The sequence below is a fragment of the Bufo bufo genome, chromosome 3, assembly GCF_905171765.1.
Source record: "Bufo bufo chromosome 3, aBufBuf1.1, whole genome shotgun sequence".
In the NCBI taxonomy this organism is placed as follows: domain Eukaryota; kingdom Metazoa; phylum Chordata; class Amphibia; order Anura; family Bufonidae; genus Bufo; species Bufo bufo.
In genome coordinates this window covers 506,336,994-506,359,518 of record NC_053391.1, presented here as the reverse complement: position 1 = coordinate 506,359,518, position 22,525 = coordinate 506,336,994, and the positions used below count along the sequence as shown (strand labels likewise).

Below are 22,525 nucleotides of genomic sequence, written 5' to 3'. Positions count from 1 at the left end.
CTCTTCAGAGGTTTGGATGATGTCTGATCTGTAGACAGCTCTCCATAATGCAGCAGGAAATTTCATTTTTGAAATCTGAGATTTGTAAATTAACTGTTAAACTAACTCAGGCTGAGAACGTTGCAATGCCACTGCCACAGAGGCCCCCTAGAAATGGAAGATGGGTTACTGCAGGTTCTGGTACACTTAGAGTTGTTGATAGAAGACATGTCCCACAGTCTGTGGCTCTCCATAATTCATTTGCAGCACTTTCAGAGCGCAGGAGCAACATGGAGGATGGCTCAGGAACAATGCCAGAAGATGCCAGTAGCACATAGGTTAAGAAATGACAAGCTTAGAGTCTTGTCTACAAATGCTCGCAATTTAGGGAAAAAGATCAATGAACTTGAGTCTATAATGGCATCTGAGAATATAGATTTAGTGTCTGTTACTGAGACACGGTTCAATGGGAGTAATGACTGGGATATAACAATTCCAGGGTTCTCTCTATATAGGAAAGACAGAGAAGGCAAGAAAGGGGGAGGGGTGGCCCTGAATGTGAAAGATAGCATAAAATCTAATTTAATATAAGTTAGCGAGACCAATTTAGAGTCAGTTTGGGTTACGTTGCTGCTTGATAATCATAAGGTAACTCATGTAGGTGTGATATATAGACCACCTAGCCAAGTCAAAGAATTAGATGATCTACTAGTTGAGGAAATAGCTAAAATGACATTGAAAGGGGAAGTTATCATTATGGGAGACTTTAATCTTCCTGATGTAAACTGGAAAACCAAAATAGCTAGTTCTGCCAGGAGTACGGATATTCTAAATTCCCTACTGGGATTATCTCTACAGCAAGTAGTTGAGGAGCCATTTTAGATTTTGTATTCACAAATGGGAATTTGGTATCTGATATTGTTGTAGGGGAAAGTTTGGGATCTAGTGATCACCAGTCAGTGTGGTTTACTATAAGTACAGTGACTGAGTCACACCACACAAAAACAAAAGTTTTAGATTTTAGAAAAAAAGACTTTTCTAAAATTAGACTAGAGGTATACGGGTCTCTATCAGATTGGAACAGTTTCAATGAAAAAAGGCGATAAGACATTCTTCAGATACATAAATGAAAAAAGGAAACTAAAACAAGGAATTACCAAATTAAAAACAAAAGAAGGAAGGTATATGGAAGAAGATAAAGAACTAGCTGACTGCCTCAATGAAAACTTCTGTTCAGTTTTTACAAAGGAAAATGAAGGAAAAGGACCTCAGTTTGGAAGGAAGACTAATGAATCTTTTGATGCATGTGTCTTTACAGAGGAAGAGGTTCTAAGTCAGCTGTCTAAAAATAATACAAATAAGTCACAGGGGCCTGATGGGATACACCCAAAGCTATTAAAAGAGCTTAGCGGTGAACTAGCAAAACCATTAACAGATTTATTTAACCAATCACTGGTAACAGGAGTCGTCCCAAAAGATTGGAAATTAGCAAATGTTGTGCCCATTCACAAGAAAGGTAGTAGGTAGGAATCGGGCAACTATCGGTCAGTAAGCCTGACATCAATAGTGGGGAAATTAATGTAAACCATACTTAAGGAGAGGATTGTGGAACATCTAAAATCCCATGGATTAAAAGATGAAAAACAGCATGGGTTTACTTCAGGGAGATAATGTCAAACTAATCTTATTGATTTTTTTTTGATTGGGTGTCTAAAATTATAGATGGCGGAGGTGCAGTAGACATTGCTTATCTAGACTTTAGTAAGGCTTTTGATACTGTCCCACATAGAAGGCTTATCAATAAATTACAGTCTTTGTGCTTGGACTCCCATATTGTTGAATGGATTAGGCAGTGGCTGAGGGACAGACAACAGAGGGTTGTAGTCAATGGAGTATAATCAGACCATGGTCTTGTTACCAGTGGGGTACCTCAGGGATCTGTTCTGGGACAAATATTGTTTAATATCTTTATCAGCGAAATTGCAGAAGGCCTCGATGGTAAGGTGTGTCATTTTACTGATGACACAAAGATTTGTAACAGGGTTGATGTTCCTTGAGGGATACACCAAATGGAAAACAATTTAGGAAAACTAGAGGAATGGTCAAAAATCTGGCAACTAAAATTTTATGTTGATAAGTGCAAGATAATGCACCTGGGGCGTAAAAACCCAAGAGCAGAATATAAAATCAGTGATACAGTCCTAACCTCACTATCTGAGGAAATGGATTTATGGGTCATTATTTCAGAAGACTTAAAGGTAGGCAGACAATGTCAAAGAGCAGCAGGAAATGCTAGCAGAATGCTTGGGTGTATAGGGAGAGGCATTACCAGTAGAAAGAGGGAGGTGCTCATGCCGCTCTACAGAGCACTAGTGAGACCTCATTTGGAGTATTGTGCACAGTACTGGAGACCATATCTCCAGAAGGATATTGATACTTTGGAGAGAGTTCAGAGAAGAGCTACTAAACTAGTACATGGATTGCAGGATAAAACTTACCAGGAAAGATTAAAGGACCTTAACATGTATAGCTTGAAGGAAAGACGAGACACAGGGGATATGATAGAAACTTTTAAATACATAAAGGGAATCAACAAGGTAAAAGAGGAGAGAATATTTAAAAGAAGAAAAACTGCTACAAGAGGACATAGTTTTAAATTAGAGGGGCAAAGGTTTAAAAGTAATATCAGGTAGTATTACTTTACTGAGAGAGTAGTGGATGCATGGAATAGCCTTCCTGCAGAAGTGGTAGCTGCAAATACAGTGAAGGAGTTTAATCATGCATGGGATATGCATAAGGCCATCCTTCATATAAGATAGGGCCAGGGGCAATTCATAATATTCAGTATATTGGGCAGACTAGATGGGCCAAATGGTTCTTATCTGCCAACACATTCTATGTTTCTATGTTTTTATGAATCGTAGGCCTTAATCGATATTTGGTGGAAGCAGGCATATCTCACCCATCAATCTGTATTTTGTGGAAACAGGTATATAAAACCCCTTAATCAGTATTTTGTGGAAGCCGATATATCGCACCACTCAATCAGTATTTTGTGAAAGCAGGTATATCAAACCCCTTAATCAGCATTTTGTGGAAGCATATGTATCGCACCCCTCAATCTGTATTTTGTGGAAGGAGGTATATCAAACCCCTTAATCAGTATTTTGTGGAAGCAGGTATATCGCACCCCTCAATTTATATTTAGTGGGAGTAGGTATATCAAACCCCTTAATCAGTATTTTGTGGAAGCAGGTATATCAAACCCCTTTATCAGTATTTTGTGGAAGCAGATTTATCGTAGGCCTCAATCAATATTTGGTGGAAGCAGGTATATCAATCCCCTTAATCTGTATTTTGTGGAAGCAGGTATATCGCACCCCTCAATCAGTTATTTGTGGAGGCAGGTATATCAATCCCTTTAATCAGTATTTTGTGGAAGCAGGTGAATCGTAGGCCTCAATCAATATTTGGTGGAAGCAGGTATATCGCACCCCTCAATCAGTATTTTATGGAAGCAGTTATATCAAACCCCTTAATCAGTTTTTTGTGGAAGTAGGTATATGACACTCCTCAATCAGTATTTTGTGAAAGCAGGTATATAGAACCCCTTAATCAATATTTGGTGGAAGCAGGTATATTGCACCCCTCAATCTGTATTTTGTAGAAGCAGATATATCGCACCCCTCAATCAGTATTTTGTGGAAAAAGGTATATAAAACCCCTTAATCAATATTTGGTGGAAGAAGTTGTATCGCACCCCTCAATCAGTATTTTGTGGGTGCAGGTATATCTGTCACGGCGGGGAGTGGGGGAAACCCCCCACCGTGCGGTGTCGAAGAGTAAAGGGGATCAGCCTGGCCAAAAGGAGTAATAAGGGAGCAGGTCACCTCCTACCGCGTCACTAATCCTCTCCCTGACTCCTCACTGTATGAGCGGACCCCGATGGTAGGACGACTCATACTCAGGATACCCAGAAACCCTAAGTAGCCCTGGTAATCCCTCACTTAGGAGCAGGGGAGAGACAACCCGTTCATCCCAGTAATGGAGGAACAGGAGTCTCTATCTGAGGCCAGGCTGCAAGGAGATGGTAACACATACAGCTATAAGGAGATGGCATGTAAGTGAAACCAGTAACACACTTACCTGCCACAGACACACTAACTGGAACCCGTGCACAATTGCTGGTGTCCACACCAATATTAAAAGGACACAGCACACACCACAAACCACACAGGAACCCAGGACATACATAGCTGCAATAAACGTGAGACACCATAAGAACATCATCTATGACCACAAGGGTGGCCCTCACTGGACAGATGGAATATGCCAGGAAGATAGCTCCCGCATACACCATGGCTGGAGTACCCCCCAGCTTCAGGCATCCAGCAGAGGCTAAATAGCCCAAGCAGACACACCCACACCCACATAAACCCAGTGTTAAAACACTAGGAAGGGAGTTAACCCTCCCAACACCAGACAAGGGGAGGAAGCCACTTAAAGGGGAAGTGCACACACAAGCATGGAAAGCTACACGTTGCCGCAGGCAACAACATGCGTTGCAACCATGTCACAGCAATCACCCAGAAGGCCGAGACACTGCCACCGCATGCACACACAGCAACACGTTGCCGCGGGCAACTGCAAGTGTAGCAACAGTGTCACAGCGCACACCATAGGCCGTGACAATATCAAACCCCTTAATCAGTATTTTGTGGAAGCAGTAATATCACACCCTTCAATCAGTATTTTGTGGAAGCAGGTATATCAAACCCCTTAATTAGCATGATGTGAAAGCATATATATTGCACCCTTCAATCTGTATTTTGTGGAAGCAGGTATATCAAACCCCTTAATCAGTATTTTGTGGAAGCAGGTATATCGCACCCCTCAATCAGTATTTTGCGGACGTAGGTATATAAAACCCCTTAATCAGTATTTTGTGGAAGCAGGAATATCGCACCCCTAAATTAGGATTTTGTGAAAGCAGGTATATCAAACCCCTTTATCAGCATTTTGTGAAAGCATATGTATCGCACCCCTCAATCTGTATTTTGTGGAAGCGGTTATATCAAACCCCTTAATTAGTATTTTGTGGAAGCAGGTATATCGCACACTTTAATCAATATTTTGTGGAAGCAGGTATATCAAACCTCTTAATCAGTATTTTGCGGAAGCAGGTATATTGCACCACTCTATCCGTTTTTTGTAGAAGCAACCCCTTAATCAATATATGGTGGAAACAGGTGTATCGCACCCCTCAATCTATATTTAGTGGAAGTAGGTATATCAAACCCCTTAATCGGTATTTTGTGGAAGCAGGTATATCGACCCCCTTAATCAGTATTTTGTGGAAGGAGGTGTATCGTAGGCCTCAATCAATATTTGGTGTAAGCAGGTATATCTCACCCCTCAATTTGTATTTTGTAGAAGCAGGTATATAAAAACCCCTCAATCAGTATTTTGTGGAAGTAGGTATATCGCACCCCTCAATCTGTATTTTGTGGAAGCAGGTATATGGAACCCTTTATTAATATTTGGTGGAAGCAGGTATATCGCACCCTTTAATCAGTATTTTTTGTAAGTAGGTATATTGTAGGCCTCAATTAATATTTGGTGGAAGCAGGTATATCTCACCCCTCAATTAATATTTTGTGAAAGAAGGCATATAGAACCCCTTAATCAGTATTTTGTGGAAGCAGGTTTATCGTAGGCCTCAATCAATATTTGGTGGAAGCAGGTATATCAATCCCCTTAATCAGTATTTTGTGGAAGCAGGTATATCGCACCCCTCAATCAGTTATTTGTGGAGGCAGGTATATCTATCCCGTCAATCTGTATTTTGTGGAAGCAGGTATATAGAACCCCTTTATTTATTTTTGGTGGAAGCAGGTGTATCGAACCCCCTCAATCAGTATTTTGTGGAAGCAGATATATTGCAGGCCTCAATCAATATTTCGTGATAGCAGGTATATCGCACCCCTCAATCAGTATTATGTGGAAGCAGGTATATCAAACCCCTTAATCAGTATTTTGTGGATGCAGGTATATTGCATCCAATCAGTTTTTTGGGGGGGCAACAGGTAAATCACACCAGTTGCAATTAGTTATTCCAATAGCGTTTGTCCCTCTATATAGCTGTGGTTTCACAGCAGAACCGCACACAATTGCTGCACAATGCAAATGCATTATAATATACTTTCTATGTTAGAAAGTATATTATAAGTATATCACACCCCTCAGTATATCACACCTATCGGTAGCACACCTATACCAGTCCTGAAAAGTACTTTTGTGGCCCTATTAGCTAGCGTTTGGTGTCCCTAATAGTCTGTCCCTGTTCCACAAAGCAACCTTTCCCTACACTGGCAAAACACAGAATGTAATATGGCTGCCATATCGGGTTCTGTTATAAGGTGGGGGTGTGTCCATGTGCTGAAACGTCTCAATTTGCTGTCCTGTCCCACCTGAAGTGTGTGTCATGGGTCAAAGTTTGGCGCAATGCAAAAGAATATGGCACCAGCAGACATCGCCATATGTTCGCATGTTCAGCGAATTGCGAACGCACAAAGTTCACCGCGAAATGACCGCCGAGCGAAACGCAAGGCCATCTTTAATCTGAGGGTTTCAATGATGGGGGCGGCGCCATAGACTTTCCCTGTCATTTCCCCCGCTACATACAATCTAATGCGATTCGTGATGAAGTAACAAATTCATAACAAATTCAATTTCTTTGTGAACTTCAGCGAAGCAACCGATTCAAATTTTTGATAACTTTGCTCATCTCGGTCCAGGATGTCAGGACATGGAGTGCTGATTTCTATTACAGGAAAGGCATAATGATTATAAAGTACTGATGACTAAACCACCAATGAAAACATTATCAGGACATAGCTGCATATATACTGAGGGAATGAACCTTAGTAAATGGGAGTCTCTGGGTCATTTAGGACATAAAAAGTTAAATATTTCAATACTCCATGCCTTATTAAGTTTCAAAGAGTCACAACTTATTAGGTTTTAAAGAGTTTTATTGGAAATTTGATTATACCAGTTACCTTTGTCACCTGGGCATTCCCTATTGACAATGGAAATGGTATAAATCAGTTGATAGATTATTAATAGATTTCCAGGCGCAATAGGAGAGAAACTTCACAATGTTAAGATCTTCAAAAAGGTGCTCTAGCACTGTTAATTCCTAATATAATTAATTGTATGGGTTCTCATGGTCAAAAATTCACATCTGATTTCTGCTTCCCTATGACATTTCATAAACTCTATTTTTGTACACAAAATAAGTATTATTGTATTTTTGAAAGACTTTTTCAATGTCTTATATTATTTTTTTACTTTTTAAGTTTTTTTATTTTCTTCCAAATCCCATAAATTAATTGTATTTATTTTTATTTTTAAATTCTGTCATTTGTGAATTACCTAATATACAGGTAGCCATTAGGGTACACTTAAAGGGGTTGTCTCATGAATAATATTCTACAGTTTTCAAACCAGCACCTGGATCTAAATACTTTTATAATTGCATGTAATAAAAAATGTTGCATTGCCACTAAGTTATTCAATAAAATGTATCTGTATAGCTCCACCTGAAGATGGCCGCACATGCTCATTTTCATCCTTCAGCTGCCTCCTGAGCTATGATAGGGAGAGCATGACCAAGCCCCCTTAGCTGTATCAGGAAAGACACTCCCTTTGAGCTTTTAGAATGATATAAATCTAGCAGAGCTATGAATGGGGAGATTTCTGGATCCATGTGAGGTACAGGACTGGTTCTAGCTTTGTTAGAAAGAGACTGTCAAGTACTATTTGATGTCTGATTTATATTTTTTACATTAGTCATAGGATAACTCCTATAATTATGGATCCTAATGACAGATCTGATCATATGGCATCCCAAACCTGTGAAACTATTTACTTATTATTATTTAATTATTGCTATTTAATTATTTCAGACAACCGCTTTAAATGACAGACATTAGACATACAGTTGCAAGAAATAGTATGTGAACCCTTTGGAATGATATGGTTTTCTGCACAAATTGGTCATAAAATGTGATCTAAGTCACAACAATAGACAATCACAGTCAGCTTAAACTAATAACACACAAATAATTTAATGTTACCATGTTTTTATTGAACACACCATGTAAATATTCACAGTGCAGGTGGAAAAAGTATTTGAACCCTTGGATTTAATAACTGGTTAAGCCTCCTTTGGCAGAAATAACTTTAACCAAACGTTTCCTGTAGTTGCAGATCAGACGTGCACAACGGTCAGGAGTAACTGTTTCAGTTCAGCAATATTCTTGGGATGTCTGGTGTGAATCGCTTTCTTGAGGTCATGCCACAGCATCTCAATCAGGTTGAGGTCAGAACTCTGACTGGGGCACTCCAGAAGGTGTATTTTCTTCTGTTTAAGTCATTCTGTTGTTGATTTACTTCTATGCTTTGGGTTGTTGTCCTGTTGCAACACCCATCTTCTGTTCAGCTTCAGCTGGTGGACAGATGGCCTTAAGTTCTCCTGCAAAATGTCTTGATAAACTTGGGAATTCATTTTTCCTTCGATTATAGCAATCCGTCCATGCCCTGACGCAGCAAAGCAGCCCCAAACCATGATGACCCCACCACCATATTTCACAGTTGGGATGAGGTTTTGATGTTGGTGTGCTGTGCCTCTTTTTCTACACACATTGTGTTGTGTGCTTCTTCCAAACAACTCAACTTTGGTTTCATCTGTCCACAGAATATTTTGCCAGTACTGCTGTGGAACATCCAGGTGCACTTGTGCAAACTGTAAACGTGCAGCAATGTTTTTTTTGGACAGCAGTGGCTTCTTCTGTGGTATCCTCCCATGAAAGCCATTCTTGTTTAGTGTTTTTACGTATTGTAGATTCGCTAACAGGGATGTTAGCATATGCCAGAGACTTTTGTAAGTCTTTAGCTGACACTCTAGGATTCTTCTTCACCTCATTGAGCAGTCTGCGCTGTGCTCTTGTAGTCATCTTTACAGGACGGCCATTCCTAGGGAGAGTAGCAGCAGTGCTGAACTTTCTCCATTTATAGACAATTTATTTTACCGTGGACTGATGAACAGCAAGGCTTTTGGAGATACTTTTATAAATCTTTCCAGCTTTATGCAAGTCAACAATTCTTAATCGTAGGTCTTCTGAGAGCTCTTTTGTGCGAGGCATCATTCACATCAGGCAATGCTTCTTGTGAAAAGCAAACCCAGAACTGGTGTGTGTTTTTTATAGGGCAGGGCAGCTGTAACCAACACCTCCAATCTCATCTCATTGATTGGACTCCAGTTGGCTGACACCTCACTCCAATTGGCTTTTGGAGATGTCATTAGTCTAGGGGTTCACATACTTTTTTCAACTGCACTGTGAATGTTTACATGGTGTGTTCAATAAAAACATGGTTACAGTTAATTCTTTGTGTGTTATTAGTTTAAGCAGACAGTGATTGTCTATTGTTTTGACTTAGATGAAGATCAGATCACATTTTATGACCAATTTGTGCAGAAATCCATATCATTCCAAAGGGTTCACATACTTTTTCTTGCAACTGTCCTTATCAGTCATAGTTCTGGCAATAAACTAGTGTTTACACTATGACTACATCATTTCAGCATTTATTAAGCTGCTACACACTGCACCACGGTCAATATAATGCATAACAGCCACTCCTATAAAAGTAATAACTATTACTTTCACAGATTATTAATCACATTAATACAGATACCAATCTGCCCCTTTATTACATTTGTCTATTATATACACACAACATTTTTTATGCAGTGAAAAATACACTAAATCTTTATTATGATATCTTTGAAACGAATATAATTAGTATGTTTAATCATTATTGTTATTATTATTACTAGATAAATCACTTATGTAAGAATGCTTTTATTACTGCATTTTCTGCCTTCCATACATTCTTTAACAATGGAACTGCAGAAAAACTAATGAAGATGTGCTAAGCATTAAAATGAATGTGATCTAATGGTTTCACTGCAGAAAGGCTAAGCACAATTATTTTGCATCTTGATACATAACAAAATAGAAGAGCAATATCAACATTTCAATTTAGTTAATAGAGAGAAAAATGCTCCATCTTTTTGTGGAGAATTAGGAACTACCGTATATATTGGCTATTAGACAATAGAGAAAATGTGTATTCACTGATGCAAACCAATGTTCATTCAGTAATGCAGAGGAGACCTATTTTATGTATTTAACAAACTCCTCATACAGAATGCTGCATTACAAATTTGCTTGAAGTGCTACAAAAGTATAATGTAAATTTCAAATAAGTTAGGGTGTGGCATAAAATGTAAAGAAATGTAAATAAATTCAGAATGCAATTATTTTCAAATCTCATAGACACATAGGGGCACATTTATTAATACCGGTGTTTTAGACGCCGGTCTTAATAAAGCCCCATAGCTGCCGGATTTTTCGCTGAAATTATGAAGGAGCAGGCCTCTTCATAACTTCAGCGCATCCAGCACCAGTTCTAAACATAAGAAGATGATGAATGAGATGGCTAAACATGGGAAATGAACGTGACTTTAAAAATACCTTTAATGTCAAAGTAATGGGTATTGGTACGACGGTACCTATTAGCTAACAATATGGGATGTAATCCTCCAACGGAGATATATTAATGATAATATGGCGATGGGAAAAAAGGATCAAGATAAATCAAGAGAGGAGGTTAGTCAGGGGACCACAGGGCATCCTATCCCTGTAATGCCCTAACCTATCCTTAGCCCAGGGTTGCCCCCTGATGGTGGAGGTTCCCTGTCCCGGTGCCTAATTCTAGAATATCCCTGTTAAAACCCTAAAGAAGGGAAACATTACAAATAATCACAAAAAAATAGATAAAGAGAAGATATACATAAATATAAGGATAATGTCTATCTTCTCTTTATCTATTTTTTGGTGATTATTTGTAATGTTTCCCTTCTTTAGGGTTTTAACAGGGATATTCTAGAATTAGGCACGGGGACAGGGAACCTCCACCATCAGGGGGCAACCCTGGGCTAAGGATAGGTTAGGGCATTACAGGGATATTATGCCCTGTGGTCCCCTGACTAACCTCCTCTCTTGATTTATCTTGATCCTTTTTTCCCGTCGCCATATTATCATTAATATATCTCCGTTGGAGGATTACATCACATATTGTTAGCTAATAGGTACCGTCGTACCAATACCCATTACTTTGACATTAAAGGTATTTTTAAAGTCACGTTAATTTCCCATGTTTAGTTTGACTCTATTTATAACGTGATTCGTTTGAATCTGTCTACATCTTCTTTGTGCGAAAAATTGATGAATGAGATGGGCCTGCCGGCCTCACCGCTTCCCCGCCCACGGCACACCCAAAACTTTAGACCTGGAGTGAGCGGGGAGAAGTCACAGATAGCAGCGCAACTAACTGTTGCACCACCTTCTGCATCTGAAATACGCCTAATATAGGTGCATTTCAGTATAATAAATCACCCCCCATATTTTATTCACAATAGATCACAGAACACATATCAAATGTTGAAAGTGAGACATTTTACCATTTCATGAAAAACATTTACTTATTTGGAACTTGATGATAGCAAATCATCTCAAAGGAGTTAGGACAGGGGCAACAAAAGACTGAAATAGTAAGTGGTACTAATAAAAAACATCTGGAGGTACAATTTTTAGTTATCATACCTTCTTTGGTTTCATTATCATAGTTCTTTCATAAAGTTTTATGCTTTGGTTTAATTTCATATATTAAATTTGTAATTTCTAGAGAAAGTGCTATTGGCAACAGATCTCTGTAAAAGTGTTCTCTGATCCAAAGAGAACAATCAGATAAATATTACCATGGAATTCATTTTCTGAAATCCTGTTATTGTGTTGCTATCCTGTATATGTACAAGGTATATCTATTGTGGGGTTTCGCTCTGGTAGATAGGGTAAGCGGGCGCAGTACAGAGGCAAAATACAAGTTCTTAACTCAAAACCTCAGTGTTTATTCACACTTGAGGCAATTGCACAAAACAGCACGTGACTTTGCAGTCTTGGTGTTAATTCACACACAATGGAAAGTTCATATAACACAAGTCACCTTGCTGGCAGTTCTGCTTCCAGTAGTCCACAGCAGACTTTAGGGGGCCTGTTTCCCCAGCATGCAGCTCTCATCCCTCCAGCACGGCACAAAGCCTCAGATCCCAAAAACAGAGACATCTCTGCTGAGCCTAGCTGCCTATTTAAGGACAGCCAGGTGCTGCCAAAACACGGACCGGCACTTAAACTACGGTCCGGTATTTGACCTCACCTGGCTGGAAACCAGCCCAGCCGCACATGCTAGGAGGAAAATACCTGCCAGACACAATCCCTCAATGTGTTACACTATCTATCTATCTATCTATCCATCTACAATCTATCTTTCTATATTTATGTACTAATCTAGCTCCTTATAATATATGTCTGTCTGTCTATCTATGTACGGTATTGATATATCTATCAGCGTAGATAACGTTAAGATAGATAGCGTTAACTCTCCCTACCAATGACACCAACCACTGAGCCCAGGACGAAACACTCATCTACTTCTGCAGATGGCAAGTTTAACACCTTTCCTTTCCCATCCTACAGCAGGCAACAGTATAACCACTGACCACTCATAGATGTAAAGTTAAATGTCCACCCTCTATATAACTGGTTAAACAACCAAATCCTTTCACTTCTTCTTGACCCTGACCCACCTCAATGTTGGACCACGAAGTGCTACAGGTGGTCTGCCCCTATTACCTAGCATTTTAGATCTGTTCAGCTGCTATAATACTCCAAAAGGGATATACAATCACATTAGCTTTGTAAATATGATCTTCTTGCAAAAGGTTTGAATTGTGAGAGAATTATGGAGCATCTCCATTATTAAGGAATTAAGTAAGTCATTCATTTTTGACACTTTAGAGGCCATGGGAGCAATGTATCATTGTCCTACGTCAAAAAAAAAGTCTCACATTTTGGAATAAGTCCAATTTTACACCAAAATGTGAGACTTTTTCCACATTTCCACCACTCTTGTCTTTAGTGGGACAGGGTGGGCCATGGGTGGGATCTTCACACATTACACATTTAACATTATGTGCCTCAGTAAACTGGGGAACATTTATACCTGATGTACTGTATAAGCCAGCTACTTGCTGGCGTAGATTCTATTTTCTGAAGCAGAAACCTCTCAAGGGTGTGCCAAAATTATTAAGAGGCTTGTGGTTCTTTCTGACATCAGAAATGCTAATTTTAATAATTTTCCCCTATGTGAGGGCAATTTCCGCGTATGTGAGGGTAAATTGATATTGTCCATATTTATTTAATCACGTTCCTTTCCCACTTTTATCAACAAATCCAAATAAAGTACATCTTTCAGAAACCTAAACTTCTCCCAACACAAAGTACCACCACTACCATTAGACGCTGCAAAGTGGCTGCACAGAAGCCATTATCTTTACAATAGCTGCATTGTCGTGTAAGCATAATAAATGAATTTAGCAATTCATGCAAGCATCACAAAGTGTTTCATGAAAGGCGAGATGGCATCTAGCCCTGAAAAGAGCCATCACATAAAACGCAACTAATGTACTCTTTCTGATTCAGACTGTAGTTGCTTGTCCTACTATTTATAGCTGTAATAAAACTGTAATGTTTGCCTTGGAAATGTTTCTTGGTTACTTACATTTGCATTTATAAGGCAGCTGCAGGATTCTTTAGCATTGGATGCTTTTGCATTGACCAGAACATAAACAAATAGATATAGGTTCAGAAATCTTTTACCCTCATAGTCATATGTTACCAGGAGATGACGGTTTGTTTTTCATTTTTAGCTAATTTATGCAGAGAATATTGAAATACTTTTTTCCAGAAATAATGCCACTCTGGTCCATGAGTTGTATCTGGTATTGCGGCTCAGTCCTATTCCATGAGATACAATACCAGAGACAGCGTATGGACAAGTGGTGCTGTCAAGGATCATTAAAGGGAGTCTCAAGGCACCAGTCCTATGTACTATCTTATGGAAGGAAGATTGTTTAGTTAGTACTTACCCATCCCTCTTCCACCGATGCTGCAGCCTCCGCTACACTTACATAGGCTGCAGGCTTTTTCGCCCAGCTCCCAACCAGATGTGCACCCTTCTCTTCCTTTTACTATACAGCTGAACAGGAAAAGAATGGCACACATCAGGTCAGGAAGTGTCGCAGACAGCAGCATTAGAGGAGCAAGGGATGGGTGAGTACAAACTAAACTTCCACAGGATAATACAATCAACTGATTACCTAAAATGTCCAGATAACCCCTTCAGATATTATGTAAATATTAGCTGTTAGATCTTTTCTTATTATGTAACTGCAAAAGACTACAAAAAATATGGCACACAATGAAACGCAGAAGGAGAGAGTTGCCCATGGAGTGTATCCATCCATGGAAACATGGCCAATAGGGAACATTCCCATTTTATAAAATGTTGCTCATGGCAAGGCTAAGTTGTTCCACATTTCTGTTAGAGAGTCCAAATATATTGTTGTGTAGTAAAAAATACATTAATATGTCCTGTGGTTTGATTAATGAGCAATTTTTGTTTTTTCTTAAAAATGTCTCTCCTATAAGATAGGGCAGATCTTTCTTCCAGCTCTGTCACATAGTTAAAGGCTGGAAAAAAAGGTTCTGCAATTTCCCAGAAACAGTGCCATATCTGACCATGGGCTGAGTTTAGCACTGCAGCTCTGTTTTCTAGGGAGACGTTACAATACAAGAAAAAATCCATGGACTAACATTGTCCCATTTCTTGAAAAGAGCAGACCCTTTTTTCTAATCCTGGATGACCTCTTTAATTTACCTTCATGCCCTGTTTAGATGTCATATCTCCCTGGTATCCTCACTCATTCTGATATGACATATTGATAAAAAGAGAAGGCAATGTTGTCAGTTGGACCCCTGGTTTATATATGTCATTCTTCCAAAGAAGTAATAGCTAAGATAGTTCAATCAATTCTTTTAATGCCTTAATTATATCCCTTCCACAAGAAAATTAGAGTTCACTGTTAAAAGACCCATTGACAGAGAAAGGTATTTTCTTTAACTTTAACTAACTGATTTTTTTATAAGCCATCTAAGTCAGTGTACTGTATGTCATAAGCAGAAAAAGGAAGCTACAAAAGAGAATTAATATTTACAGCGCTATAATTAAAAATAGAAAAAAAGGCTGAGAGAACAACATAGCATCAATACAAGAAGGTGATTACCATAGGTTCTGTGCTTTCCATAAATGTCTTCATTTTTTTTATCTATATATTGTTTTTTTTCACATCTGCCCTAAATATTTCCATTGGTTTACTCCATTGTAGGAGCAGAACAGTAAAACTAATGGAAGTGCCAGTATGCTGCATAACGGACATAAACAGAACCCATTGACTAGAATAAGGTTTCCATCAGAGAGCCCAGAATCTTAAATAACACAGCATGCTTCATATGAACCCTCCAACACATATGAACAGGTTCTTATTACAAATTATAACAAACTATATACAGTATATATATATTTGTATTTTTCATAAAAGTGATAAAGGGGGAAAATGGCAACGAGTCTTATGAAGCAGATACAAATGAGCAATTCGAATTATGGAAGCACTCATTAGTACACAGTAGGACTAGGGAACGGTGAATATAACAAGCACTCCTGGCGCTGGCTGTACTTACGACTGTCTGGTCTTCTGCCAGGAGAGCACTGTGCTGCATCAGGACATATCACATTATGACCTGACACATCACGGTGCAAAGCAGCATCAGCAGAACAACAGGGAGCAATGAGGGCAGGAAGAGCTCGCTGGATCTCATGACTGGTGGAACCATTCCAGAGCAGGAGAGGTAAGTTCATTTCTTTGTTTTATGTCTAATCTAAATTCTGATGGGGTCTGATCTGAGGTCTCATGAGGAGTGGGAATTTGAGTTAGGGGTCTGGTCTGAGGTCTGATGCGGATTAGGGATATGATATGGGGGTCTGATCTGAGACTGGTGAGGAATAGGGATCTGATTTTTGGGGATCTGATCTAAGGTCTTATGGGGAATGGGGATATGATTTGGGGTCTGATGATCTGAAGTCTGGTAAGGAATGGTGATCTGATTCGGGGGTCTGATCTAAGGTCTGATGAAGATCGGGGGTCAGATTTGGGGGTCTGATGAAGATTGGGGCTCTGATCTGAGGTATAATGAAGATTGAGAGTCTGATTCTGGCATCTGCTGAAGATTTGAGGTCTGATCTGAGGTCTGATAAATATTGGGGGTCTTATTTGGGGGTCTGATGAAGATTGTGGGTCTGATTTGAGGTCTGATGAAGACTTGGGGTCTGATCTGAGGTCTGAAGAAAATGTTTGTTTCTTATTTTCCTCCTCTTCTCATAAAAAATCCAGTTTGCAGTTTGCCACAAGCCATGTAGATGAAACCAAAGTTCAACTTACTGGCTTAAATGCGATATACTATCTGTGGCGGAAAACCCTGAACACATGATCCCCACCGAGAAACATGGTGGTGGCAGCATCATGCTATGGGGATGCTTTTCTTCGGCAGAGACAGGGAAGCTGGTTAGAGTTGATGAGAAGACGGAGGTAAGTACAGGGCAATCCTAGAGGAAAACCCGGTAGGGGCTGCAAAAGACTTGAAACTAGGGCAGAGGTTCACCTTCCAGCAGGACAACAATTCTAAACATACAGCCAAAGCTACAATGGAATGGTTTAGATCAAAGCATATTCATGGGTTAGAATGGCCCAGTCAAAGTCCAAACCTAAATCCTATTGAGAATCTGTGGCAAGACTTGAAAGTTTCTGTTCACAGATTTTCTCCATCCAATCTGCCTTAGGGTTCCTGCACACAACCATAAGGCCGTAGTGCTCGTATGGCAGACCGCAAATGGCTGGTCCACAATACATGAGTACCCGTGATGGGGACACGAACCCATTGACTTGAATGGGTCTGCAATCCACAAGATAGGACCAAAGATAGGACTTCCCCTATCTTTTGCAGAGGTAGGCACAGATTGGAAGCCCATGGAACCACTATGAAGTGCTTCTGTAGGCTTTGGGGTCTATGCCTCCGCACCACAAAAAGATAGAACATGGCCGTAACTTGCAAGTCAATCGGTCCGCATCTGCAAACTGAGTGCACTCAGTTCCTATGGATTGCACACTGCTATTTGCAGTCTGCAGCACAGGCACTGAGCTACTACGCTCATGTGCATGAGCCCTTAGCTTAAGCTGTTTTGCAAAGAAGAATGGGCAAAAATGTCAGCCTCTAGATGAGTAAAGCTGGTAGAGACATGTAATTAAAACGAAAGGTGGTCCTACAAAGTATTGACTTAGGGGGGCAGAATATAAATGCACTTCACACGTTCCAGATTTTTATTTATTAAAAAAAAATATGTATAATTTTCTTTTTATGTCACACATACTTGCTACTTTGTGTTGTTCTATCACATAAAATCCCAATAAAATACATTTAAGTTTGTGAGAGTAACATGAAAAAATGTGAAAAAGTTCAAGGGGTATGAATACTTTTTCGAGGCACAGTAAGCAATGTCATTAACCTCAAAAATTAGCCTATTTTTATTTTTTTCTTAGAAATGAACATGTAAAAAAATTGTTGCTATAACATCTCACCAGTTCTAATAAATGTGTAATGATGTAGTCAGCTCTAACACAAGGACAAAGCAATTATTATATGATACAGTGAATTGTATCCTCATTCCTCCACATTTCTGAATTTCCATTTCACTGTAACAGCTTTTCCTGACCATTATTGCAAATAATTATATCAATATTTTTGCCAGTATTATGAACTGCAGTTTCCGGATGAAAGCAGATTGAATTTATTCACCTTAAGGATATATTGTTATCACATATAATAACGGCAGCATGATAATTATCATTAATTATTCATTTGGATTAAGAGGCAAATGGGCTCCCATTCAATGGTCCTCTGCAGCACTACTTATTGATGCAATGCCCTGTGCACCAGTCAGCCTTTCTTCTGTGCCACTATTGACATTATACTGGTCCCATATGTATTTACTTGGATAGAAAAATATCCAAAATACCTTGCTGACAGGAATAGCTTTTAAAAAAATGTTTTCTGTACTATATAATGTGTTGAAAACTTGAAGATTTTATCTACAGTTTAAAATAAATGAATAAATAAATGAATGAATACATGAGTATAATGTAATAAAATAATTGACATTAAGGCATATTAATCATAAACACAAATTAGTTCAACATTAGTTCATGAAACGTACAACCCAAATATTTCCAAGAATATAAAAAAAATTAAAAAAATTCAAATCAAAAAAGAAAACAAACATAAATACAAAAACTTATAATAAACACCTAAAATTGTGATGTATATTTACAGTACGTTAAGGGTCAAATCTGTGTTCTAGCAGAAAGGGAGAAAGTAAAAAAAACAAAATGTAGTGTTGTAATCTCCCAATTAAATGCAGCCCTGGTGTTCTAAATGGGTGCCATATGTCTACCTCTACATGAGTTCCTTATTGATTTCCTTACATGGAGCTTTTAAGTTCCAATGCATATTTGGCTTCAAACGCGGTTATCCTTGCCAGCAGTTTTAAATGATACTTGTACAGAGATTTTTCTATGTCTTCAATTTGTATGAATGAAGTCTGTCAGTCTCCACTGAGTTTGATGAGTAAATTGAAACCTATGCATGCAAACAAATTAACTGTGCAAACTATGAAGTTACTTGGAGGTACAGAAAACGCCATTGTTATTAGGAACTGGTACAAGACTTTAATACTCTGGTATTAATCCTTGCTGCTTCTTGAAAAGCAGTTAAGGCTACTTTCACACCTGCGTTCAGTGCGGATCCGTCTTGAATCTGCACAGACGGACCCGCACCTATAATGCAAACGCTTGTATCCGTTCAGAACGGATCCGTTTGCATTATTCTTTAAAAAAACGGATCCGTCCTGACTTACATTGAAAGTCAATGGGGGACGAATCCATTTTCAACTGCACCATAATGTGTCAGTGAAAACGGATCCGTCCCCATTGACTTACATTGTAAGTAAGGACGGATCCGTTTGGCTCCGCATCTAGAGCGGAATGGAGGTGGAATGGAGCCAAACTGATGCATTCTGAACGGATCCTTATCCATTCAGAAAGCATTGGGGCTGAACTGATCCGTTTTGAACCGTTTTTGAGATCCCTGAAACGGATCTCACAAACGAAATTCAAAACGCCAGTGTGAAATTAGCCTAAGGCCGAGTTCACACGAACGTGTGTGACCCGTGCCTGTGCTGCGGCAAATAGCGGGCCGCAATGCACGATCGCCGGCCGTAGGTCAGCCGCATCGGATCGCGGACCCATTCACTTTAATGGGTCCGCGATCCGGCCGTTCCGCAAAAAGATAGGACTTGTTCTATCTTTTAGCGGAACGGAAGTACGGGACGTAACCCCACGGAGGCACTCCGTAGTGCTTTCGAGGGGTCCCGTCCCGTGCGGCCGTTCAGCGATTCCGGATTTGCGGACCCATTGAAGTGAATGGGTCCGCATCCGTGATGCGGAATTCACACGGAACTGTGGCCGTGTATTGCGGCCCGCGATTTGCGGGCCGCAATACGCCCACGGATCACACACGTTTGTGTGAACTTAGCCTAAGAAGGACCTGAAACCTCAATTGACATGGCTGTTTTAGCAATTATCTGCATTCCTGCATTCTGGAGCATCTGTTCATATGACTCTATTATTCCAGCTAGAAGTTATGAATGAATTACTAGCAGTTTGCCGTGAAGGTCCATATGGGTGCTATCAGTTAGGATGTGACACTGGCAGCACTGAGCAGAAATATACCCCCAACTGGTAACACTCCTTCATCTCAAATTGCTATCTGCACTAGGAATAATGAAGGAATGGCACATCATTGAGTCATACAAATAGATGCTCCAGAATTCTTAGCACAACACGAATGCTAAACCAGTCAGGAGAGGTTAAAAGTCCTCTTTAGCACCAGGATTCTGTTTTGTGTTTTTTAACCAGTTGTATATTTTGATTCTCAGACTGTGGCAAAAACACCAGAGACTATGAAACTGGGTATGACCAGCCTAAGGAATGGTCAGTACAGATGGTGACATAAACGTCTATGTTATTAAACCTTAAAGAGTAACTAAACCTTTGTGTAAAATTTTAATAAGATGTCCCTAATGCCCTAATAAAAGGTTTTCTAATATACTTTATTAATTAATTTTGTATTTTTATTAGACTTTTCCCTACATAAAGTGTACCATTCCCTGTGTGCTTAAAACTCAGTTCTCTGTACACCGCTGTCAGTTCAGCGGTGTACGGAGTACGGACTGTGAAGTTTATGAATAGGGCCGCATAAGCAAGAAGTACGGGCAGGAGCGCATATTACTAACTCCTGGCATAGCATATGGGTACTCTGTAAACATGTAGTATGCCAGGATTAGCTGAGCGGTCTCCTGCTTCTGCTGGCTCTGCTAAGGTACGAGCCGACATGCAGGACTCTTAGCTTAGCAAAGCAGGCAGAAGCAGGAGCCCGCTCCACTCAGCTAATCCTGGCATACTACATTATTACAGGGTACCCATGTGCTATGCCAGGAGTTAGTAAACCTCTGGGGGCACGGGCAGGAGCAGCAATATGTGCTGCTGCAGCCCCAATCATAAATTTCACAGCCTGTACTCCATACACCGCTGAGCGGTTAGCGGTGTACAGAGAACCGAGTTTTAAGCTCAAAGGGAATGGTGTGCTTTAGGTAGGGAAAAGTCTAATAAAAATACAAAATTAATTAATAAAGTATATTAGAAAACCTTTTATTAGGGCATTAGGGACATCTTATTTTACACAAAGGTTTAGTTACTCTCTAAAGTGAATGCCCACATCTCAATTTTTCTGAAACAAAATCATTACATTCGGGTTGCTCTACAGCTACTAAGGATAGGTAGGATAGAATATGACAGCTTGTAGGATCAGCATGTTGGCATAGGATCAGTTAGAGTGGTACAAAGATACATTAATAAACAATCAACACTGAATTTTGCATTGAAATGACACAATGTTAAAAGGTGGACATTTACTTACCTTATTTTTTGCTTTATAAGACCACCCAATGAGAAGACGCACCCCAGGTTTAAGAGGAGGAAAATAAGAAAAAAATATTTTTAATCAGACCTCATATTAGATCCTCAGATCAGGCCCCCATAAATATCAGGACATCAGATTAGGCCCCCATATCAGGACATCACATCAGCTCTTCATTTCATAACCCCATCAGACCTTATATCAGCCCATAGTGAGACCACCATCAGACCACATAGTGAGACCCCCATCAGACCTTATATCAGCCCATAGTGAGACCCCCATCAGACCTCAGATCAGATTAAAATAAAAACCATCTTTTACCTATCCTGCGCCGCGGCTCCTCTCCACCCCCTGCAGAAGTCGCGCTCCCCTGTCTTCCCGGCCGGCGCTGCTCTGTCACCTGACTGCGTAATGCATCAAGTCATAGTGCGCGCACTACATCCTGACACTGTATGTGGTCAGGACAGTGCAGCACTAGTCGGGAAGACAGGGGATGAATGAAGACCGGGAGGGTGAGTATTACAAGCACTTGCAGTACTTCACTCCCTACTCCTAAAGCATACTAGTGAGCTCTTCCATAATGGAAGAACTCACTAATATTTGCTTTATAAGACGCACGGCCATTTCCCCCCACTTTTGGGGGGGGGAAAGTGTGTCTTATAAAGCGAAAAATACGGTAGTTAATGCTTAAAAGGGATTGCCCATCTGAGACACTGATATTTTATCGTTATTGCGCAGAGCGCAGGCACAGCCACTACTCCATTCACCACTATAGAGCTGCTGGAAAGAGCCGAGCAAGCATGGGCCATTTTTAGAACCCTGATAGCGGTAAACAGGGACCCACACCTATGTGACATTGATCGAATATCCTTCCCCTTTAAAAATATAAGTGGAAATCTGTGCCTGGTCTTGGTTGAAATCTGTCAATCAAAGCTTCACAAGACTACAATCAAGGCATTTTCTCCTCTACATTGGGAGAAATAGCCTTTAGAAATCAAGTCGGGATGATGACAGCTGAAAGACAAAGTAAGTTTCAGCTGCTTTCACTCCCAACCCAGTTTTCAAACAATCTTCTACAGAGCCCCAGACATAAAGACTTACAGGAGTTGTCTTACTGATTTCTACAGTTTTAAAACCAGCACGTGGATCGGAATACTTTTGTTATTGCATGTAATTAAAAATGTATTATAACTGACGCAGATAGGACACACCCTCTGAGAAAGGACATGCTACCTAAACTGCGAGCTTGAAATGAATTTAGCAGAGCAATTGAAGTAATGTAGGGGAGATCTGTAGATCAATGTGAGTTACGGGGCAGGTTTTGAATTTATTAGCAAGAGGTTGTCATGTTCTAGATTATGTCTGAGTGTCAT

The 22,525-nt window shown here is 39.8% G+C and overlaps 1 long non-coding RNA gene across 1 annotated transcript; it reads left to right on the top strand.

The window, feature by feature from the left end:
• The first annotated feature begins 2,068 nt into the window (after nt 1-2,068).
• On the top strand, nt 2,069-22,193 carry LOC120993512. Its single transcript, XR_005777286.1, has 3 exons — nt 2,069-2,237; nt 8,569-8,574; nt 22,184-22,193. It is a non-coding gene; the product is annotated as an uncharacterized LOC120993512 (long non-coding RNA).
• Nucleotides 22,194-22,525: the final 332 nt, after the last annotated feature.